The sequence below is a fragment of the Oncorhynchus nerka genome, linkage group LG17 (assembly GCF_034236695.1).
Source record: "Oncorhynchus nerka isolate Pitt River linkage group LG17, Oner_Uvic_2.0, whole genome shotgun sequence".
NCBI lineage: Eukaryota > Metazoa > Chordata > Actinopteri > Salmoniformes > Salmonidae > Oncorhynchus > Oncorhynchus nerka.
The window spans coordinates 40,621,266-40,646,861 of record NC_088412.1 but is presented as its reverse complement, the minus strand read 5'-3'; the positions used below and the strand labels follow the sequence as shown (position 1 = coordinate 40,646,861).

Genomic DNA, 25,596 nt, shown 5'->3' with positions numbered 1-25,596 from the left:
AGTGTGTGTGTGTGTCTACCTTGGCCTTGAGCACTTCTGTGTCCATGCCATGACTGGCCTTGAAGATCTTTTGTGCTTCTTGCTGGGGCCTGAAAAGAGAATAAGTCATAAATACACACACACGCACCCTCTTACATGCTCGCACCCTACACACACTCTCGCTCACTGGCTGAGTTGTTTCCAGCGCTGGAAGAAGTCTGCGGCGGCCATCTCTGTGGGTTGGAAGAACTTGTTGATGGTGACAGGCAGCTTGAGAGAGATATTCTGCAGGGCTCCCCCATACCTGAGAGGAACACACACACACACACACACACGCTACTTAATAAACTGAAGATAACAGAAAATGTTTGCGTGTATGTTTGAGTTACTACTGATCTTCCGTGCGTCATTGCGAGGTATTTGTATCATATGTTCTGTGTAATATTCTGTGCGCGTGTGCACCTGAACTTGATGTTGAGCAGCGGAGCATCAATGAATTCGGTCAGACACTCGATATTGATGACTTGCTGCACCTGTGCTCCTCCCTCCACTAGGGGTTCCACTGTTTTGGTCTGCACGTTGAGCTGTGGGAAAGCCAGTCAAGGAGAGGAACAGAGCCGGGACTAGAGACTACACTGGGGGGACTGTAATATTGAATATAGCTATGTATGTTAAACAGTATAGACTACAACCCAATGGACACACATAGTAGTGTTGCACAGTACAGTCGTGGCCAAAAGTTGAGATTGACAAATATTAAATTTCACAAATTCTGCTGCCTTCAGTTTGTATGATGGTCATTTGCATATACTCCAGAATGTTATGAAGAGTGATCAGATGAATTTAAATGAATTGCAAAGTCCCTCTTCGCCATGCAAATGAACTGAATCCCCCCAAAACATTTCCACTGCATTTCAGCACTGCCACAAAAGGACTAGCTGACATCATGTCAGTGATTCTCTTGTTAACACAGGTGTGAGTGTTGATGAGGACAAGGCTGGAGATCACTCTGTCATGCTGATTGAGTTCGAATAACAGACCGAAAGCTTTAACAGCATTCTCAAAAGTGACCACAAATGCGATTATGAGTGTAATGCTTTTATTATAAAAAGGTGCATTTTTATGGTGAAAATGATCAGCGTATGTATGCCAGTTAGGCTCTACACCCGTTGTAATGCGGATTAATGTGTTTAAATTTTAAGAAGCTATTTGGCCACATCAGTTATGATGCAAACCTCATCAAAACATATAGGCCTATGGGCAAGGCTACATGAGGTGTGACTGTAACCGGTGTGAAATGGCTAGCTAGTTAGCGGGGTGCGCGCTAATAGTGTTTCAAAATCGGTGACGTCACTCACTCAGACCTTGAAGTAGTTGTTCCCCTTGCTCTGCAAGGGCCGCGGCTTTTGTGGAGTGATGAGTAACGATGCTTCGAGGGTGGCTGTGGTCGATATGTGCAGAGGGTCTCTGGTTCGAGTCCAGGTAGGGACGAGGAGAGGGACGGAAGCTATACTGTTACATTGATGCTATTTCACCCAGATCACTGGTTGCTGCGGAAAAGGAGGAGGTCAAAAGGGGGGTGAGTGTAACCGGTGTGAAATGGCTAGCTAGTTAGAGGGGATGCGCGCTAATAGCGTTTCAAAATCGGTGACGTCGCTCGCTCCGAGACCTTGAAGCAGTTGTTCCCCTTGCTCTGCAAGGGCCTCAGCTTTAGTGGAGCGATGGGTAACGGTGCATCGTGGGTAACTGTTGTTGATGTGTGTGCAGAGGGTCCCTGGTTCGAGCCCAGGTAGGGGCAAGGAGAGGGACGGAAGCAAAAAACTGTTACACGACTATGGTTTGGAAAAAGAAGGTGGAAAAAAGCATGTGAAACAGCAGGGCATCATTCACAAGTGAGTGGCTAATATTGTCACCCATCACACTATTCTTGATATAATCTTGTCTTTACATATACTAAATAATATACAGTACCAGGCAAAAGTTTGGACACCTACTCACTCAAGGGTTTTTCTTTATTTTGACTATTTTCTACATTGTAGAATAATAGTGAAGACATCAAAACTATGAAATAACACATATGGAATCATGTAGTCACCAAAAAAAGTGTTGAACAAATCAAACTATATTTTATTTTATTCAAAGTAGCCACCCTTTGCCTTGATGACAGATTTGCACACTCCTCCCCCATATGCTGAGCACTTGTCGGATGCTTTTCCTTCACTCTGTGGTCCAACTCATCCCAAACCATCTCAATTGGGTTGAGGTCAGGTGATTATGGAGGCCCGGTCATCTGATTCAGCACTCCATCACTCTCCTTCTTGGTAAAATAACCCTTACAAAGACTAGAGGTGTGTTGGGTCAATGTCATGTTGAAAAACAAATGATAGTGGGACTAAGTGCAAACCAGATGGGATGGCGTATCGCTTCAGAATGCTGTGATAGCCATGCTGGTTATGTGTACAGTTGAAGTCGGAAGTTTACATACATTTACGTTGGAGTCATTAAACTCGTTTTTCAAACACTCCACAAATGTCTTATATCCGCAGTAAAACGAGTCCTATATCAACATAACCTGAAAGGCCGCTCAGCAAGGAAGAAGCCATTGCTCCAAAACCACCATAGAAAAGCCAGACTACGGTTTGCAACTGCACATGGGAAAAAGATGGTACTTTCTGGAGAAATGTCCTCTAGTCTGATGAAACAAAAATAGAACTGTTTGGCCATAAGGACCATTGTTATGTTTGGTGGAAAAAGGGAAGAAAAAAAAAGAACACCATCCCAACCGTGAAGAACGGGGGAGGCAGCATCATGTTGTGGAGGTGCTTTGCTGCAGGAGGGACTGGTGCACTTCACAAAATAGATGGCATCACGAGAAAGGAAAATTATGTGGATATATTGAAGCAACATCTCAAGACATCAGTCAGGAAGTTAAAGCTTGGTCACAAATGGGTCTTCCAAATGGACAATGACCCCAAGCATACTATAGAACATTTGTGGGCAGAACTGAAAAAGGGTGTGCAAGCAAGGAGGCCTACAAACCTGACTCAGTTACACCAGCTCTGTCAGGAGGAATGGGCCAAAATTCACCCAACTTATTGTGGGAAGCTTGTGAAAGGCTACCTGAAACGTTTGACCCAAGTTAAACAATTTAAAGGCAATGCTACCAAATACTAATTGAGTGTGTGTAAATTTCTGACCCACTGGGAATGTGATTAAAGAAACAAAAGCTGAAATAAATCACTCTACTATTATTCTAACATTTCACATTCTTAAAATAAAGTGGTGAATATTTACTCTGAAAACCTGAGTTTAAATGTATTTGGCTAAGGCGTATGTAAACTTCCGACTTCAACTATACCTTTAATTGTACATAAATCACTGACAGTGTCACCAGCAAAGCACCAACACACCTCCTCCATGCTTCACGGTGGGAATCATACATGCAGAGATCTTCTGTTCACCTACTCTGCATCTCACAAAGACACAGAGGATGGAACCAAAAATCTCATTTGGATTCATCAGAACAAAGGACAGATTTCCACCGGTCTAATGTCGTTTGCTCATGTTTCTTGGCCCAAGGAAGTCTCTTTTTCTTATTGGTGTCCTTTAGTAGTGGTTTCTTCGCAGTAATTCGACCATTAAAGCCTGATTAACACAGTCTCCTCTGAACAGTTGATGTTGAGATGTGTCGGTTACTTGAACTCTGTAGCATCTATTTGGGCTGAGATGTCTGAGGTGCAGTTAACTCTAATGAACTTATCCTCCGCAGAAGAGTTAACTCTGGGTCTTCCTTTCCTGTGGCAGGCCTCATGAGAGTTTCCTCATAGCGCTTGATGGTTTTTGCGACTGCACTTGAAGAAACTTTCAAAGTTCTTCAAATGTCTTTGCTTATTTAAGCTGCTCTATCCATAATATGGACTTGGTCTTTTACCAAATAGGGTTATCTTCTGTATACCACTCCTTACTTGTCACAACACAACTGATTGGCTCAAACGCATTAATGAAAGAAATTCCACAAATTAATTTAACAAGGCACACCTGTTAACAGAAATGCTTTCCAGGTGAATACCTCGTGTTGCTGGCCAGTACATTCAGGAATTCCTGCCAGTGATGCAACAAAATGCCAACATGGCGATTTACAGTTAGCTGGTGTTCTAAAGCCTATTGTTTCCATTCCCCTTTAATGCATACATGTCTGTCTCCAAAAAATGTTGACGTAAAAAAAAAGAAATGTAATGATATTGAACTTAAAAGATGCCCAAATACTGAACAGAGCAGCAGCAGCGTTTGTCTGGATCATCTGCCATTTTGTGACTTTGGCTAATATACCTTCTTTTTTTGCAGTGGTATCATTTTGGTATCGAGTATCGTGATGGTATCGCGTATTGTGATACTAAACCTGGTATCAGTATCGAAGTCAAAATTCTGCTATTGCTATAGTGTGCAAGATAAGGGTGTGCCAGTGTGTGTGTTTGTGCAAATGCATTGAAGGATATGAGACTGCAGCTCCCCTGGACAGCTGACTGTGGTGTTAAAGCTGACAAACTGCACCGAGGTTTTATTGCCATAGAACAGATACATCCTCCCTAAAAATATATAAAAAAAACATGTTAGAAGATATGTCAAATGGACACATTTAGGTGACATTTCCAAAATAAAACATACAGGTTATAATGCATTATGTACTGTTATGTATGCTCCCGTATTAAGGCTATAATGCAGCATTACACACCAACTCATTCCCGTTTATAATGCATTATAATTCATAATACCTACAGTACAACACGTATGGACACAGTCGGTAACTCACCCATCTCATTAGTAAAAGCACATACATACATAAACTCAGCAAAAAAAGAAATGTCCTCTAACTGTCAACTGCGTTTATTTATTTTTATTATTTTTATACAAAATATTTATACAAGATTCAACAACAGACAAAAACTGAACAAGTTTCACAGACATGTGACTAACATAAATGGAATGGTGTCCCTGAACAAAGGGGGGGTCAAAATCAAAAGTAACAGGCAGTATCTGGTGTGGCCACCAGCTGCATTATGGACTGCACCAGATTTGCCAGTTCTTGCTGTCAGATGTTCCCCACTCCTCCACCAAGGCACCTGCAAGTTCCCGGACATTTCTGGGGGGGGAATGGCCCTAGCCCCCACCCTCCGATGCAACAGGTCCCAGACGTGCTGAATGGGACTGCGATCCGGGCTCTTCACTGGCCACGGCAAAACACTGACATTCCTGTCTTGCAGGAAATCACACACAGAACGAGCAGTATGGCTGGTGGCATTGTCATGCTGGAGGGTCATGTCAGGATGAGCCTGTAGGAAGGGTACCACATGAGGGAGGAGGATGTCTTCCCTGTAAAGCACAGCATTCAGATTGCCTGCAACAAGCTCAGTCCAATGATGCTGTGACACACCGCCCCAGACCATGATGGACCCTCCACCTCCAAATCGATTCTGCTCCAGATTGCAGGCCTTGGTGTAACGCTAATTTCTTCAACAATAAACGCAAATCCAACCATCACCCCTGTTGCCACCCCCGTGCTTCACGGTTGGGATGGTGTTCTTCGGCTTGCCAAGCCTCCCCTGTTTTCTTCCAAACATAACGATGGTCTTCATGGCCAAACAGTTCTATTTTTGATTCATCAGACCAGAGGACATTTCTCCAAAATGTACCATCTTGTCCCCATGTGCAGTGGCAAACCATAGTCTGGCTTTTTTATGACGGTTTTGGAGCAGTGGCTTCTTTCTTGCTGAGCGGCCCTTCAAGTTATGTCGATATAGGACTCGTTTTACTGTGGATATAGATACTTTTGTACCCGTTTCCTCCAGCATCTTCACAAGGTCCTTTTGCTGTTGTTCTGGGATTGATTTGCACTTTTCACACCAAAGTACGTTCATCTCTAGGAGACAGAACACGTCTCCTTCCTGAGCGGTATGACGGCTGCGTGGTCCCATGGTGTTTATACTTGCGTACTATTGTTTGTACAGATGAACGTGGTACCTTCAGGCGTTTGGAAATTGCTCCCATGGATGAACTAGACTTGTGGAGGCCTGCAATTTATTTTCTGAGGTCTTGGCAGATTTCTTTTTGATTTTCACATTATGTCGAGCAAATAGGCACTGACGTTGAAGGTAGGCCTTGAAATACATCCAGAGGTACACTCAAAGGATGTCAATTAGCCTACCAGAAGCTTCTAAAGCCATCATTTTCTGGAATTTTCCAAGCAGTTTAAAGGCACAGTCAACATAGTGTATGTAAACCCACTGGAATTGTGATACAGTGAATTATAAATGAAATAATCCATCTGTAAACAATTGTTGGAAAAATGACTTGTCATGCACAAAGTAGATGTCCTAACGGACTTACAAGAAATTTGTGGAGTTGATGAAAAACGAGATTGAATGACTCCAACCTAAGTATATGTAAACTTCCGACTTCAACTGTACATACACACGTGCAAATACACCCATGCCGTAGCCAAGATATGCATTATCCTCACTCACCCAGCATCTAATGCATTATAGAAACTGAAGCGTACCTTACCACTGAATAAACATTCTGTATACTAAAATGGACATGACAAAGCTAGGATGTGAACACAAATACTAAATGACGCCATCTATTACATTCTGTGCACGCTCAGAGGTACTTACCAATGCTATAGAATAGCACAGACATCAATTCAAATAGGTTTAAGCATATAGGTTAATATATTTCACACGGGACTGATCTGCATGAAAAGGGTTAATACTTCAAGGGAAGAATCCTAACTTGAAACCCACACATAATGCAATCTCCCAGAACTCACATCAATGTGACAAATGTGACTTAGGATTCAAGCATCTCCCCGCATTGTCTAGTAGCCCAAACTCACCCAAGTTCTGGCGGTACTCAGACTTGATGCCGATCTGAAGCAGCTGGTTCTCAAACAACACACCGTTGTTCTTACACACAAATCTGACAGGAGAGAGAGAGAGGGAGAAAGTGAGTGAGAATGAAAGTGTTAGGATTTATCATCATGTATCATGTGCTGCTTATAACATGTCAATCAAGTGGTACATACACTACCTATAAGTTATTGGAACTCTGCAGGCATTCCATCCTATCGCAATATCAATTCACTTAGCAGACAAACATACGTATCTTACCATACGTGAATGACTTAACATAACAGACGTCAGTGACATCTACACAGTTGGTTTTGTATCAATCCAGTAGGTTGTTAGATACCTTTGCTCAAGAGTGACAGAACCCAAAAACAAGCCAGCCCCGCCGGAAAGAGAGAGATAGGAGGAGCGAGAGAAAGCTCTTACTTGTTGAGAAGCTCGTCTGACTCGGGCAGAGGAGGGGCAGGATCCTCAGAGGCCACAGTAGGGGGAGCAGAGCTGAGAGGAGGAAGGAGGGATGGAGAAAGGATGGATGAGGAGAGGTGGATGACAGCACCCACAGAAAATGGCAGGGGGTGCGAGAGAATGTAAAATGTGTTGAAGGGGATAAAATGAATTACAGATAGAAAAAGGGATAGAGAGAGGAGGAGGAAAAGAGTGTGTCAAGCGAGACCCAAAGCAGTGAGGCATGACAAACAGGAGGAGAAGGAGAAGAGAAAAAGCAGAGGTGGGTTAGTATGAGCACTTAGATCCAATTCATCAAAACTGACAGCATTAACAAAAACAATGAGAAGTATTTTGCCTGTAAAGATTTTTTTTGTGTGTGGTACATGTATGTATGAATAAACAGCATAGGTAGACTACAATAACATAATCCAACAACCCACATGCAAGAGGGTATGTGTGTCCATGTGACTAGTTTAAGGTTGAGGTGCCCATGCAGCCTCCCTAAATAGCTTTAGATTAGAACAACAGTGTTCATATGTGTGTTTGGGTGCAACATGACAGTCAGCCATCTTATTGCTGGCCCCTTACTCCGAGTCACCAGGACCCTCCACCAATGGGGAGTCAGAGGCCTCGGGAGCGTGAAGAGCGCTGCCAATGTCCAATCACAATCGAGGACAAGAGACACACAAGCACGCACGTTGCCGGACCAAGCACGCACGCACACACACACACACACAAAAACACAGAGAAGGGGAAATAGAAAAGGGGAAGGAGAGAAAGAAAGAAAATAGAAAGACAGTCACATACACAGCAAGATAAAAAGAGAACAGACAAGATTACACAGAAGACGCAGAGGAAACAAGAAGAATGACTGATATAAAGACAGAGACAGAGGACAGACATATCACAGACAGCAAGCACCACAAGAATTAAAACAACGCTCATTTTCAAGAGCAAGCTTCATATTCTACCACAGTGCATCTGGACAACTAAAACACATAACAGCCACACCACAAACATCAAGTATCCACTAGACACTGATCTTAGGTCAGTTTTGAATTTATCCCCAGGGGTAGGCTTGGAGTGGGGGTAATCTAGGCTGATCCCAGATCTGTGTCTATGGGAGTCTTCTAGTCACAGGGTGAACATTCACCTCAGGAAGCCGTCGTCGTTCACGCCAGCAGAAGTGGCAGACGGCCCCGCCTCTGAAAACACATCAACCAATAGGCTGCCTGCACTGGGAGTGGCCCCACTAACAGGAGCGGTCGAACGAAGGCCAAGCAGATCCGCTGAAGGGGAGGGTGTGGACTGGAAGACAAAGAAAGATGGACAGGGAACAGAGAGAGAAAGGATAGAGAGAACGAGAATGAGCGAGCGAGAACAGAGCGAGAACAGAGAGAGAGAGCGAGCGAGCGAGAGAACAGAGAGAGAGCGAGCGAGCGAGAACAGAGAGAGAGAGCGAGCGAGCGAGAACAGAGAGAGAGAGCGAGAACAGAGAGAGAGAGCGAGCGAGCGAGAACAGAGAGAGAGAGCGAGAGAGAGCGAGAGAGAGAGAGAGAGAGAAGCAGCGAGAACAGAGAGAGAGAGCGAGCGAGAACAGAGAGAGAGAGCGGCGAGAACAGAGAAGAGAGAAGCGGCGAGAACAGAGAGAGAGAAGCGAGCGAGAACAGAGAGAGAGAGCGAGCGAGAACAGAGAGAGAAGCGAGCGAGAAACAGAGAAGAGAGAAGCGAGCGAGAACAGAGAGAGAGAGAGCGGCGAGAACAGAGAGAGAGAGCGAGCGAGAACAGAGAGAGAACAGAGAGCGAGCGAGAACAGCACAGAGAGAGCGAGCGAGAACAGAGAGAGAGCGAGCGAGAACAGAGAGAGAGAGCGAGCGAGCGAGAACAGAGAGAGAGAGCGAGCGAGCGAGAACAGAGAGAGAGAGCGAGCGAGAACAGAGAGAGAGAGAGAGCGAGCGAGAACAGAGAGAGAGAGAGAGCGAGCGAGCGAGAACAGAGAGAGAGAGAGAGCGAGAACAGAGAGAGAGAGAGCGAGCGAGCGAGAACAGAGAGAGAGAGCGAGCGAGAACAGAGAGAGAGAGCGAGCGAGAACAGAGAACAGAGAGAGAGAGAGCGAGCGAGAACAGAGAGAGAGAGCGAGCGAGCAGAGAGAGAGCGAGCGAGAACAGAGAGAGAGAGCGAGCGAGCACAGAGAGAGCGAGAACAAAGAGAGAGAGAACGAGAACAGAGAGAGAGAGAGCGGCGAGAACAGAGAGAGAGAGAGCGGCGAGAACAGAGAGAGAGCGAGCGAGAACAGAGAGAGAGAGAGCGAGAACAGAGAGAGAGAGAGCGAGAACAGAGAGAGAGAGAGAGCGAGAACAGAGAGAGAGAGAGAGCGAGCGAGAACAGAGAGAGAGAGAGAGAGAGAGAGCGAGAGAGAGAGAGAGAGAGAGAGAGAGAGAGAGCGAGCGAGAACAGAGAGAGCGAGAGAGAGAGAGAGAGCGAGCGAGAACAGAGAGAGAGAGAGAGAGAGAGAGCGAGAACAGAGAGAGAGAGAGAGAGAGAGCGAGCGAGAACAGAGAGAGAGAGAGCGAGCGAGAACAGAGAGAGAGAGAGAGAGCGAGCGAGAACAGAGAGAGAGAGAGAGCGAGCGAGAACAGAGAGAGAGAGAGAGCGAGAACAGAGAGAGAGAGAGAGAGAGAGAGAGAGAGAGAGAGAGAACAGAGAGAGCGAGAGAGAGAGAGAGCGAGCGAGAACAGAGAGAGAGAGAGAGAGAGAGAGAGAGAGCGAGCACAGAGAGAGAGAGAGAGAGAGAGAGAGAGAGAGAGAGAGAACAGAGAGAGAGAGAGAGAGAGAGAGAGAGAGAGAGAGAGAGAGAGAGAACAGAGAGAGAGAGAGAGAGAGAGAGCGAGAGAGAACAGAGAGAGCGAGAACAGAGAGAGAGAGAGAGAGAGAGAGAGCGAGCGAGAGAGAGAGAGAGAGAGAGAGAGCGAGCGAGAACAGAGAGAGAGAGAGAGAGAGAGAGAGCGAGCGAGAACAGAGAGAGAGAGAGAGAGAGAGAGAGCGAGCGAGAACAGAGAGAGAGAGAGAGAGAGAGAGAGAGAGCGAGCGAGCACAGAGAAGAGAGAGAGAGAGCGAGCGAGAACAGAGAGAGAGAGACAGCGAGAACAGAGAGAGAGAGAGAGAGCGAGAACAGAGAGAGAGAGAGAGAGAGAGAGCGAGCGAGAACAGAGAGAGAGAGAGAGAGCGAGAACAGAGAGAGAGAGAGAGCGAGCGAGAACAGAGAGAGAGAGAGAGAGAGAGAGAGACAGCACAGAGAGAGAGAGAGAGAAGAGAGAGAGAGAGCGAGCGAGAACAGAGAGAGAGCGAGCGAGAACAGAGAGAGCGAGCGAGAACAGAGAGAGAGCGAGCGAGAACAGAGAGAGAGAGCGAGAACAGAGAGAGAGAGAGAGCGAGAACAGAGAGAGAGAGAGAGAGAGAGAGAGCGGCGAGAACAGAGAGAGAGAGAGAGCGAGCGAGAACAGAGAGAAGAGAGAGAGAGAGAGAGAGCGAGCGAGAACAGAGAGAGAGCGAGAATGAGCGAGCGAGCATGAGAGAGAGAGAGAGCGAGAACAGAGAGGGGGAGAGAGAGACATTTGTATAATAGCAGTGCTTTGAGAATATATGGCTCAATATTAAGTAAATCCATTACACAGACCGTGATTGTGGTTTTTCCAAAGCAATCACCATCTCTTTCAACTGCTGCCAGTCTTTGAATTGTCAGAAAATAAATTACAAGATTGCAATAACAGTGTTATAACATCAAATGGTTGTTTAATGCTAAATGACTTAAATGTAAATGTAAATGTAATGCAACAGAATAGTTTTTTTTAACACTCATTTGTGTGTGTGGACTGAAAGTGGGTCTCAGAGATTAACCCTGACTGTGGATTTACGACGGATTGGTGATAAAACAACATCCCATTCCATGATTAGTGTCTGTCAGTCAGTAACAGGGAGAACCAATCTCCAGTTTCTTTAAAAAAAGGATTTAGTATTCTAGGTTGCATTAGTATTTTTGTACCAGAAAGCAGTAAATTAACTAGAGACAGATATTTGGTGCCATGTAAATCTTGATGTCTGTTGCATGAGAGCAAAATGTGCCTTTGTATAAATTCTCTCATATGTAATTTGTCATGAAAATCCAGGAGGATGGACTTTGTTATAAAATGCTGTGGCTTAGTCCTGCTGGCTGGGGTCTCAACAAACTACGGGGGGGCTCATTGACAAGCTCCATTACTGCAGTAATTAAATAACGATAACTTGCTTTGAAAAAATTTTCTCCTTTTGATTACAATAATTCCACAACAATTTTGGTGACGAGGATGGGATGATGAACTTAATTTCTCTGATTGTTCCCAGTGAAATTCAAGGTTAACCGTTGCATTAGATGCAGCTGGGGAAAGACACTCTCCCCTATTTGGAGCAGATCGGATCCCCACATGGCTGGGAGCGTCAGCTGAATGGATACATCATTTTGACCCGAATTGGATTAGGGAGGAGACTTTTTTCTTCTTCAATAATTGAATTTGAAAGTGCACAATTGATAGTACTAGTTAGACATTACATTGAACGTTGACGTCGGAGTGGACAATCAATAAGTGATAAGCTAAGAAAAAATTAAAATAACAAAACAAAACATAAAAGCCCCTGTTGAGGGTACTCTCAGAGTGAGGTCTTCCTTAAGATGGCCACAGCTGGGGTAACTAGCAGGACTGAGTTGATAAGAGTGTTCTTAAGTGAGGTATCAGTTGCAGGCTTCCAAAGGTCCAGATCTGTGGTACTGGTTGATCACAGTAGGACTGGTGAGGTTAAGGTATTGATCGAGGAACCAGAGTGCGGGTGACGCCTTGCGAGGGCATTTGGCTTACTGAAGTTAAAATTATAACATGAAATGTTTTGATAAATTATTTAAACAGGTATAACCTGGGTTACAATTGTTAAGAGGTTATTGTGAGTTTATTTGTTGTTGGAACCAATAATTAGGTAATCATTTGCTAATGTTATGCGTTTTCCTGTTCATATAGACAAGGTTTGAAATCATGTGTGGGTAATCTTTGTAGAAGCGTTCTGACCAAGTCTGTGTGAGTGGTCTGACCATTCCTCTGTGGATGGTTATTTAGTCATGTTCTGTGTGAGCATTTGATCAATCCTGTGTGGATGATCATTAAGGTTCTGTGTAAGCCTGAGACAAATAATAATTAGGAGATAAGTTAATGATATGCAATGGTTTAAAATAGTTAGGTACATATGTGAAAGCTGTAAACCAAATTTACCTATAGAAGTAAAAAAAATATTCCGTCAGGCGATAAATATGAAGTGTGTTTGGGAACAGCGCTGTGTAAATGTGATATGAAAGTTCTGTGAGTGTGGAAATAAGATGTAGAAATGTGTATAATAAGACTGAAATTTGGTTAATAAATGTTGATCATGTTATTTTGGGGTTCCGTCCATTACTTCCCATCATAGAATATCACCGGGTGATATTGAGAGCGGGATGTTATTTTATACCTGAAGAGCATTATTCCAACAACCCGCTGGGCAGTGTCCAGGAAACTTCAGTTTTTTTCCGCTGGGAGATTGCTGAACCAATGGATTTGGTTGATGTGAGTACCTAAGAATTTCTAACGTTCTATATGGATTCTGTGAAGATATGAAAATATGATGAATTGTATGTGTGTATAATCGATTACTAGAGATTTTATAAAGTAATTCTGGGAAAATAATGAGATGCAACTTAAACAACCCATACGTAGACGTACGTAGGTTTTGAGTTAGTCCATTTAATGGATCATTTGATAAAGATGAGGTTTAACATTATTCAAACTGTCTACATAGTCTGGGCAATTGTCTCAGAAAATGATTTGAGTGTTTCCACTTTTGGTTAACTTACCCTAACGATGTCACTATAAAACGCTTATTGGATTTTCTCCGTCCGGGTACTACATTTGAAATAAAACTGCCATTAAGGCCATTTTTTTTCCTTCTTCTTCCCAGTATGAGAGGAGTTGCTATATTTATTGAATAAACCTTTTTACATAAAGTTCGAGGGAATTAAGATTGAATCTCGACGTAATTTATAACGTCGTACAAAGCCTAGGGTATCCATCAAACGATCATTGCTGGATTAATGTGATTTGGTTCAGTAAATAAAATATATTGCATGAGAGAACAATCTGCTTTTATTAAAAAGCGAAAAATCTGTTTCCTAATCAATGAATGTCGATTTAACTCGTTGACTGCTAATCTATTCCTAATCTATTCCTTTTGCGCATGTGAGAATCTCTGCGGAGACACGTGTGGACCTGTAGGGCTATTTCCTGGGAATTGTGTCGTTACCATCAGTAACACACACTACGGACTCAAATCCTGCAGTGCCAGACGTGTCCCCCTGCTTAAACCAGTACATGTCCAGGCCCGTCGGAAGTTTGCTAGAGAGCATTTGGATGATCCAGAATAAGATTGGGAGTATGTCATATGGTCAGATGAAACCAAAATATAACTTTTTGGTAAAAACTCAACTCGTCGTGTTTGCATCCAAAGAACACCATCCCAACCATGAAGCATGGAGGTGGAAACATCATGCTTTGGGGATGCTTTTCTGCAAGGAGGACAGGACGACTGCACCGTATTGAGGGGAGGATGGATGGGGCCATGTATCGCGAGATCATGGCCAACAACCTCCTTCCCTCAGTAAGAGCATTGAAGATGGGTCGTGGCTGGGTCTTCCAGCATGACAACGACCCGAAACCTGAAGGATCTGGAGAAGGTCTGTATGGAGGAGTGGGCCAAAATCCCTGCTGCAGTGTGTGGAAACCTGGTCAAGAACTACAGGAAATGTATGATCTCTGTAATTGCAAACAAAGTTTTCTGTACCAAATATTAAGTTCTGCTTTTCTGATGTATCAAATACTTATGTCATGCAATAAAATGCTAATTAATTACTTAAAAATCATACAATGTGATTTTCTGGATTTTTGTTTTAGATTCTGTCTCTCACAGTTGAAGTGTACCTATGATAAAAATTACATACCTCTACATGCTTTGTAAGTAGGAAAACCCGCAAAATCGGCAGTGTATCAAATACTTGTTCTCCCCACTGTGTGTGTGTGTGTGTATATATATATATATATTTTTTAGGTAAGAGTTTCCATGTTTTAGTCCACTGGTGAAAGCGAGTTGTGCTCGCTGGGCTATATCGGGCCGTAAGGGATGCAGTAGAGGTCTGAATAGTTGAATCGGAAACGTTCTTCAATCATTTCTGATTACTGTTGCCGAGTTTTATAGTTTATGTAACACCAGTGAATTTGAGCAGGTAGTTAATGTATTCTAACATTATAATATGTTTCCATTATGTGGAACAGTGTCCGGTCATTAAAGTGGATTGCAGTTCGAGTTTATTTTTACAGGGACAGTGCACATTAAATCAACGTTTCAATAAAAGTGCCGGTTTTAGCCAGCCGGCTAATTTTCAATCACAGTCCCTGGGCAGGTTATTAAAAACAATTACAGTACAGACAATCAATGAGCAGTGAGCACATGCAGAGCAACATAGAACAAGCAACACGTCGCACGCAGACAGAGCAATAGCACAAAAAGCAACAAAACACATAAAAGCAACAAAGTGTTTCCACAACTCACAAGCTACAGACAACATGGAAAGCGGCAACACACAGCTAGGGAGCATTTCACTAGTCTGATTGGCCTTTAGCCAGGTCTTCATGTTTTTTGTGAAGGTGTGAAAGGTGGTACAGTTGTGTCTCTCTGATGGCAGTGTATTCCAGACATGGGAAGCTCTCACAGAGAAAGCAGATCGACTAAAGGTGCTTTTCCTTAAGGGAACTATAGTCACCTCTCATGGCAGACCTTGTGGCTCTGCTGCCATAGGTTTGAGTTTTCATTTAACAAAAGTACTGAGTGGATGGGGAGCCAGGCCATTTAGGATCTTGAATACAAGACATACGTCAGTGTATTGCACAAGATTTTTCCAACTCAGGAGCTCATGCTTTCTGAGGATGTAACAGTGATGATGGCAATTGGGCTTCCTATCAAGCACTTTGAGAGCCTGTTTGTAGACAGACTGAATGGGTTTTAATGTTGTACAGCAAGCTTGGGCCCAACTAGTCAAGCAGTATGTATGTTAAGGGAGACGTAGGAGACCACGTCTCAAACAACTGTTTCATAGATGCCCGAGATCAAATATCACTGATTCCTTACGCTGAGAAATTGACTACATTTGTGACCGGGAAAAAAAAGTATTACATTTAGTAACGATACCAGGATAACGTTATATGGTTATGGAAACGAGAGACCAGTCATACAATATGATATGGGAGGGAATCGTTAGTGGCTAGACAGATTTTGCTGTGTCTAAGGGTAGCACATGCTAAATTAAGCACACAAACGTTGGGGTACATTAAAACAAAAATGATTTGAGGGAGTACAGTTGACTTATTATGTTATGTTTGTAGTTATAACTTTGGGTTGCTGATTAAGATGTGGTATAGTGGATATTGATGAAATGTACACTTTCTCTAGGATAAGAATGGGGGTTGTCATTTTCTCTCTTTGAAATGTTTCTCCGGGGCTATGGTCTTGTGTGACTGAGACCGAAACTACCAAATTAAATAAGGCATGGCCATTTTTGTTTGTTTTTACCTTAAAATTTGCAAATACCCACACACAACACATTTGTTATGACTATTTGTTGGTGTTTTTAAAATACTATGTTTGATTTATTGTGAGTGTTCTATTTCAGGGTAGCCTAGTGGTTACCGTAAATCCCGGCAGAGTAGCCTAGTGGTTAGAGTGTTGGACTAGTAACTGAAAGGTTGCAAGTTCAAATCCCCGAGCTGACAAGGTACAAATCTGTCGTTCTGACCCTGAACAGGCAGTTAACCCACTGTTCCTAGGCCGTCATTGAACATGAGAATTTGTTCTTAACTGACTTGCCTAGTTAAATAAAGGTAAAATAAAATAAAATGTGGGTTTAGTGAGTTTTCCATTTGTCTTTGTGCCAAGGTATCTTAAAAGGGACACGCATACACAAATGGAATTTTCTGAAGTTTTTATTTTCTGAGTTTTAATTGAACACAAGTTAAATATTTTGATAAGATACACTGGAAACTAAATGTATGACATTGACTGTTTTTCATTACTTAGTCTAATATAGTAAGAAACACTTCTTTGAAGGGTTTGTATGACCTCTGACATCTGTCCTGACTTTCCAGTGTGGTTTGATTACCCTCATTGGAAAGCCATTTGGATAATGAATTTAAGGTCAATTGTAATACTAATTTGAAGGTAATTTGTAATATTGATAATTATGATGAAGTTTATATTTCTTAGCCATATTTGTGATTTGGACAAATGTGAAGAAGGAGAGGGTGTTGCCTTTGACTAAGGGTAGGCTTAAGTCTATTTTACTATGACCGTATAGGTGCAATTATTTTTCTTTATGGAGTTGTTAAGGATAGTGATTCTAATTAAATCATTTGATATAATTTATTTTTATTTTTAACCAGTAGTATTTTTTTTTAATACACATTACTCACACTGGGAGTCATGCATCAAAAAGGGGGTGAGGTAACAGTCCTCTGATGTTTTGGATTGAAGTTTACACTCCTTTAGTGATATATAGAAGTGTATTGAGTGACATGTGAAGGAATGTATTGTTGTGTTGTTTGTTCTGTTCTGTTCTGATACAAATCTCACCAGAATAGGTCTGCTGGATGGTTGGGATGTGGTCTATCTTCCTGATCCTGTGGCTCTGCGATGAAGTTGACAGTGTGATGGGGAGTATAAGCCAATTTGAAAAAAATTGTTGTTTCAATATAATGTGTTATTCTCTTTGACATACGTTTAGACATTGATATTAAGAATAATTGGTAAACCTAATAATTTATCATATAGCCAATGCTTGTCTGGATTTCCTGAATCAGAAATGAACTGAGCTAAACTGTTGTTCTGATTATTTCCTCTCGAGGTCACAGTCGGTGTGTCTTAATGCATAAAAGGGATAATTTGCCCACGAGAAGTGTGAACCTCAAAACCCCCCCTAACTGGCTGAAGAAGAGCGACAAAGGCGTTCAATACGGCCCTGTCCGCACCACTTCAACAGAGAGACCTTAGTCCGAGCCAGCAACCGATGTACAGCATCCAATCGAAGCTGTTTTTACTTGCATGTCTTTTCTCTCAGGAGTGTGACAGGAGTCCACATTGAGTGAGCTTGGGGAGAAATCTGTTCCAAAGTTCTCTTATGTTGTTGGTATACTGGTTGACAAATGGACAAGACATAATGGGTGGTAAATGTGGTGGTGGCTCAGGTGAGACATTGAAATTGGGACATTATCATGGACATCCACTTTGAACTGTAAAGCTATCTGAAGACAATGACGAAGACGCCAGAAGAATCAGTGCCTGAATCGTTGGGGGGGGGCATTGGTCAACAACTGTGCCCAAAATTGATTGTAGAGGTCTACACAGTGCTAAAATAGTAATTTAGACTAAGAATGATGCATTAGGATACTGATCTGTAATTATAATCATGATAAGAAAGTTAATACTAGAATTATTGGATAATTATGCAGTATGTTAATATAAATGTACATTCTGCCAATGTGGATGTGTGTTGAATTGAGGGTTTTGAGTGATTGGTCCCATCACTGAGCAATGTCATTCTACAATTTGGTTAGAACATTTATTGGGTTTTAATTATGATTTGGAAACTGAATGATTTTTAAAACTGACGGATTGATTGGTGAATGGGTAGATTGAAACTGATCCTAATCTATTTGACTTAGTTCCACGACCAAATTACATTTTTGATGATAGTGATAATAGTCAGGAACTATAGCAGGTATGGTGTTATTAAATGGCAGAGAGACTATAGGAGTTGCCTTATAAATAGTGGAATCATGACGCTTGTCTCGGGTCATGTTCATTAGGCACCAACGGAATACATTTGACTTAAACCAGGAGTCACTACCTGGATTTGTCCAACAAGATATGCTAATAATAGTTATTTCCACCATGCTGATCCATTGGAGTGTGATAGATAACTAATAACTAATGCTTATTTTATTAAACTCCATTGTTGCATGCACTGCATTATGCATTAAATATTTGAATTTCACTGTCTATGAAGATATATATAGCCTTGAATCATATAAACTGTATGCATCTTTTGCTTTTCTTCAACTGCTGCCAGTCTTTGAATACAAGTGATTTATGTCATTGTGCTGTGTCTTGTAATTGCTACAAAACAAATTGTCCCTTCACAGAAAAACAATGATGATAAGGGCAAGGAGGTCTACTAAGCTATCCATTAAGATGGTCATACCAAGTATCATTTAGCTACTTGATTTTGAATTTAAGGACCCATTTAGGTATAATTAATATTTGTAAAGATTGTTATGAAACATTGAATTTGGCCTTACTGCCATTAGCCCATAGAAACCCATTGAATAACAGATAGTCAAATAAATAAATAATAAAAGGATGTTTGTTTAAAAGTGTCCGTCTTCTGAGAGATAGGTGGACACCTGCTCGTCAAACATCTCATTCCAAACTCATGGGCATTAATATGGAGTTGCTGCTATATCACCCTCCACTCCTCTGGGAAGGCTTTCCACTAGATGTTGGAACATTGCTGCGAGGTCTTGCTTCCATTCAGCCACAAGAGCATTAGTGAGGTTGGGCACGGACGGATATTGGGCGATTAGGCGTGACCCGCAGTCGGCGATCCAATTCATCCCAAAGGTATTCGATGAGGTTTAGGTCAGGGCTCTGTGCAGGCCAGTCAAGTCCTTCCACACCGATCTCGATAAACCATTTCTCTATGGACCTCGCTTTGTGCACGGGGGTATTGTCATGCTGAAACAGGAAAGAGCCTTCCCCAAACTGTTGCCAAAGTTGGAAGCACAGAATCATCTAGCATGTCAATGTATAATGTAGCGTTACAATTTCCCTTCACTGGAACTAATGGGCCTAGCCTGAACCATGAAAAACAGCACCAGACCATTATTCCTCCTCAACCAAACTTTACAGTTGGCACCATGCAGTCCGGCAGGTAGCGTTCTCCTGGCATCCGCCAAATCCAGATTAGTCCATGGGACTGCCAGATGGTGACGCGTGATTCATCACTCCAGAGAACGTGCTTCCACCGCTCCAGTGTCAAATGGCGCAGATTTTTACACAACTCCAGCCGACACTTGGCACTGCACGTGGTGATCTTTTGTGTGCGACTGCTCGGTCATGGAAACCCATTTCATGAAGCTCTCGATGAACAGTTATTGTGCGGACGTTGCATCCAGAGGCAGTTTGGAACTTGGTAGTGAGTGTTGCAACGGAGGGCCGGCTATATTTTTATAAATTTTTTGTGACGAACTGACTTGTTGGAAAGATGGCATTCTATGCCGGTGCCACGTTGAAAGTCACTGAGCTCTTCAGTAAGGCCATTCTAATGCCAATGTTTGTCTATGGAGATTGCATGCCTGTGTGCTTGATTTTACACACCTGTCAGCAACGGATGTGGCTGAAATAGCTGGAGAATCCACTAATTTGAAGGGGTGTCCACATACTTTTGTTTATATAGTGTATAATAAAGATCAGGAAATAATATTTCACCAATTTCTTTTGGCACTAAACTTTTTCCATATTTACTTCCATTCATTTTTTAAACTGGTACCGCTACCTTGAGACGAGTCAAATAACCAACATGTATGTGTCTGTGAGAGTCTGTGTGTAATCCCAAAACTGCTCGGGAACTACAGACAGAGGTTGGCAGATCGACAATAGCGACTTCGGAGCAAAATGGAGAACACCGTCGTGTTCTTGAGTTTCATCTTTTCGTAGAGTGGTTTGGACGCTACAGGAGTTTTCGGGATGTCTCATGGTCTGACAAACACAGCTGTAGCTTGGCCACCTTCCACTGCAGAAGGCCACCATTGGCGGATGCGGTGGATTGAGATGCAGCCCATTCAAAAAACTTAGACAGGTTTTGATGAGGATTTTTTGATTATGCTAATTAGATTTCCGTGGGTGTAGAGAATAGGTGCCATTTGGGGTGCAGAGAAAGTATATTGAATTGAATGCTCACAGCGTTAGAGGCTGCGATGGCAGCGTCGCCTCCCTGTCCCCTCCACCGTTGAGCTCTCCTCTCTCCTTGCCGTCCTCCAGCTCCACCGACACGGCACCCGGACCCTTCTTCTTCTTCAGCTTGGCCAAGATGGATGACTCCCTCTCTGGGAAGGGAGGCATCTCCTCCAGCACAGTGGCCTGAAGAGGGGGGAGGGAGGGATGTGGTTACAGTTATGACAATGTGACTAAACCAGTCACTGAGGTTACAGTCCTGTCAGGCCTGTGACCGTATAGCAATGTCCATGACCGTGGTTGAGGTTTACATTTGAAACACTGAACCGCATCTGAACACGGCAAGGTTATGTTGTTGCTGCTCTGTGGCCCGCAGTCAAATCGAAAGGTATTCTACAGTGCCTTCAGAAAGTACTCATAACTCTTGACTTTCTCCACATTTTGTTGTGTTACAGGAACATTTTAACTAAATTAATTCATAACGAAAAGCTGAAATGTCTCGAGCCAATAAGTATTCATACCCTTTGTTATGGCAAGCTTAAATAAAGTTCAGGAGTGAAAATGTGCTTAACAAGTCATAATAAATTGCATGGACCCACTCTGTGTGCAATAATAGTGTTTAACATGATTTTTTGAATGACTACCTCATCTCTGTACCCCACACAATTATCTGTAAGGTCCCTCAGTTGAGCAGTGAATTTCAAAACAGATTCAATCACAAAGACCAGGGAGGTTTTCCAATCCCTCGCAATGGCACCTATTGGTAGATGGTAACCATTTTAAAAAGCAGACATTAAATAAATGCATTCTGTTTGCAACAAGGCATTAAAAAAATAGTGCTAAAATTAGACAAGTCCATTAACTTTTTATACAGAATAGAAAGTGTAATTTTATGGGTATGCTTGTAATCATTAAGAACTGCAGAGCTTTTCAGGATAAAAAACAGAAACGGAATGGAGCTAAGCACAGGCAAAATCCAAAAGGAAAACCTGTTTGTCTGCTTTCCACCAGACAGGACTAAAACAAACCTAAAACACAATCTACTCAAGAGTTGCTTACCAAGAAGACAGTGAATGTTCCTGACCTAGTTACAGTTTTGACTTAAATCTGTTTGAAAATCTAGGACAATATTTTAAAATGGCTGTCTAGAAATGATAAACAATCAATTTGACAGAGCTTGAAGAACTTTGAAAATAATAAAATAGGCAAACAGTGTACAATCCAGGACTGCAAATATCTTAGAGACCACCCAAAGGTGATTCTAAAATGTACTGACTCAGGGGTATGAATACTTATGTAAATTTTATCTTTTGTATTTTATTGGATTATTTTCAATACATTTGCAAAGATATCTAAAAACATGTTTTCACATTGACATTATGGGGTATTGTGTGTAAAGAAAGAGAAAATCTATTTCATCCATTTTGAATTCAGGATGTAACAATGCGAAATAAGTGAAGGGGTATGAATACTTTCCGAAGGCACTGTAAGTGCATATAAAATGGCAACATATTTTACAGTAAACAATAAAAAATAAAGAAGTGAAATAATAAAAACACGTGCAGAGCTGCGGTAGCCTGACACCTCACACTAAATTCTTCCTCTGCTCTGTTGTTCGCTACAGAAAGTCTGAAACTGCTACCGTAGAAGTCGTTTGTATGACTTTAAAATGAAGGGTGTGGTACAAAACAATTTAAATCAGCGATTGGATAGTGTATCAAATCTAACCAGAGGATCAAAATTGATCACGACATCTTGTAGTTCGGCTCTGGCCCAACACATCAGTTTTTGGGACCAATCAGAACGGTAAGAATGTGTTCACATTCTAGAAATCGTCGGGGAGAGTGTCAAATCCAGACTCATTGTGGAAAAGAAACGTCAGTTGGTCAGAGCGATGTGGATGGGTAGCCAGGCAAGAGCTGTGTGTGCAGTGATAACACTCCCTGGCACAGTCACATATACGACTCTCACACTGGAGACCAGGGTTCAATCCCTGTACCCACCCTTCCAACCTGTCACAAAGTGTCAGAACACCTACAAATATATAGATCTCTTTTTTTTTTGCCGATCAAAAACCCCAAAAGCTCACCAGGACGTCGGTGCTGGCGATGGAGGAGAGCTTGAGGTACTCCACGGCTCTCTGCTGCAGCTCCACGTCTGAGTTCCTGATCTGGCTGTCGGAGCGAAGCACCTCCTGGATCGTGGCCTTGGTCTCGGGGAACAGGTTGATGAACTTGATGTAGGCGGAGAGCAGCAGGGCGCGCGTGGGCACCGAACACAGGTGGAACTTTGAGTGGAGCAGGTTGAACTGGACCAGAGGGCTGGAGAGAGGGATGAGAAAGAGGGGAGCGGTAAAAGAGTTAAAATGATCATGGGAAGAGAGGATGAGAATGGAGGAGAAGAGGGAGAGAAGGATGACAAAAAGGTAGAACCATAAAAAGAAATGAGAAAGATGGGGAAGAAAAACCTGATTAATACATCAGAAAATAAGAGCACCCCGCATATTTGTGTGCGTCTCAGGTTGATGATGTCACTGGTGTGGGAGAGGACACCACTCACCTGGAGCGGGGATCCCCGGCGATGAGGTTTCCAAACTCTCCCAGGATGTACCCCCCCACCTTCACCATGTTCTCATGACAGGCTGGGGCCTGCAGCGCCTGGAGAGGGGGAGGAGGGGGACAGTTAGAAATGTAAGTAATTTGAACAGATTTTATGATAGCCAAATGCTATGGATCTTCAGAGCCGTGTTCAGTAGGCACCAAACAGAAACAAATTACTCAAACGGGGAGGACTTTATAAACATATATATTTTTTTATAATACATTTTAATTGTTTTTAAAATGTTTTCACCGTAATGTACTCAACCAGGGAATATGATTGAGGAATTTCCATGCTGAGACAAAAAGAGCACATTGGATCCAGACGTATCCGACTTGGGGAACCCCTACCTCAAAAACAGTCTTGGCGGCGTAGCCCTGCACGTCATCGCGGTTGATGACAATCTGGATGACGCGGTACCACACCTCCTCACTGACGTAGTCCCCGGCAATGCGGATGAGGTTAAGGATGGTGTCAACATACCATGAGTAGTCCACTGCATACTTTTCTGCCAGGATGGCCACCTTCAACACCTGGGAGAGAAGGGAGCAGAGGTTACACCAGGGGTTCCTAAACCTTTTAGTCCTATGACCCCATTTTGATATCTGAAATTTCTTTTAGCCCCACCCATGTGATACTTTTAAGTACAACAGCCAAGTTGTACGTTTTTATTTGGGGCTATGGCAGTCAATTGAAAAACATTTTCATTTAGATTTTTAAGATTAACCACATTACAATGATTTTGAGATACGATAATATATATCTACATATATATTTTTTTCATTCTGAATTTTATAAATTCTCCCACGACACCATTTTCATATCAGGCGACCCACAGTTTGGGAAACGCTGGGTTACACACTCTTTAACGCAGACACAGAGGCACTCAGAGGGGGAAAACATACAAAATACACACACACACACACACACACACACGCAGACGCATACCATCTCCTCTCTGATGGAGTAGTCGGCTGTCTCCAGGTAGCTGAGCATCTCGGCAACTATCTGCTTGGCGTTGCTACGGTCACACATGGCGTAGAGCAGGTCAGCAGCCCTCTGGCGAACACTCACATCCCTTTCAGTCTGAAGAGAAAAAAAGGTAGAAAATGTGTTACAAACACCAAAGTACTTAAAACAAAGTGTTAATCAAAAAAGCAGCGTCTCATCTGAACAGTGTGTGTGTGGCGTGTGTTTTGACAGAGACGGACCTTGAGTGCGTTGATGACGGTCTCGATGTGCGTCTTGACGGCCTCATGGGAGAACTCCGAGCTGGCCAGGGTACACATGCTTTCCAGAGCCAGGTAGCGCAGATTGGTCTCTCTGTGCTGCAAGAACTGACCTAGCTGGTTACAGGCACGCACCAGCAGGTTGGGCTCACTGGAGAGGGGGAGGTAGGAGGGAGAAAAAAATGAGTAAGCCACACCATAATCACCATTCTTTAGGTTTAGGATGAGAAAGAGAGAAAGAGACAGAGAGAGTAGAAAGAAGAATATACTGTGTGTGTGTGTGTGTGTAAAAGTATTCCACATTTTGTTGTATTACAGGATTGATAAAATATATTTCTCTCACCAATCTACTAAGAATACCCCATGAAATACAGTATTCCAGAAACTATTCAATACACCTTTGGCATCGATTGCATCTGTTAGTCTTTCAAGTCTAAGAGCTTTGCACACCTGGATTGTACAAAATTTGCACATTTTTATTTAATAAGCTCTGTCAAGTTGGTTGTTGACCATGAAAGCCATTTTCAAGTCTTGCCATACATTTTCAAGCCGATTTAAGGAAAAACTGAAACAAGGCAACTCAGGAACATTCAATGTCGTTTTGGGAAGCAACTCCAGTATATATTTGGCCTTGTGTTTTAGGTTATTGTCCTGCTGAAAGGTGAATGTCTCCCAGTGTCTGTTGGAAAACTGAACCAGGTTTTCGCCTGTGTTAAGCTCTATTCCGTTTAGTTTTATCCCCTCAAAAACTCCTAGTCATTACCAATGACAAGCATACCCATAAAATGATGCAGCCACCACCATGCTTGAAAATATGAAGAACAGTACTCAGTAACGTGTTGTATTTGCCCCTAACATAATGCTTTGTTTTCAGGATATAAAGTGAATTTCTTTGCTACATGTTTTTGCAGTTTTACTTTAGTGCCTTATTCCAAAACATGCATCCTTTTGCAATAAGAGAGTGAGTCCATGCAACTTATTATGTGACTTGTTAAGCACATTTTTACTCCTGAACTTATTTAGGCTTGCCATAACAAAGGTGTTAAATACTTGACTCAAGACATTTCATATTGTATTAATTTGTAAAAATGTGTAAAAACATAATTCCACTAGCAAGGCCAGTGACACAATATCTACATTTAATCAATTTTATATTCAGCCTGTAACAACAAAATGTGGAAAAAGTCCAGGGCTGTGAATCCTTCCTTCCGTCCGTCCGTCTCTGTCTGTATGTATATACACACACACAGAGTGTACACAACATTAGGAACACCTTTCTAATATTGCGCTGCACCCCTTATTGCCCTCAGAACAGCCTTAATTCGTTG

The 25,596-nt window shown here is 42.6% G+C and overlaps 1 pseudogene; it reads right to left on the bottom strand.

The window, feature by feature from the left end:
* LOC115145227 (AP-2 complex subunit alpha-2-like) overlaps positions 1–25,596 on the bottom strand; it is a 66,270-nt pseudogene that overhangs the window by 4,525 nt on the left and 36,149 nt on the right.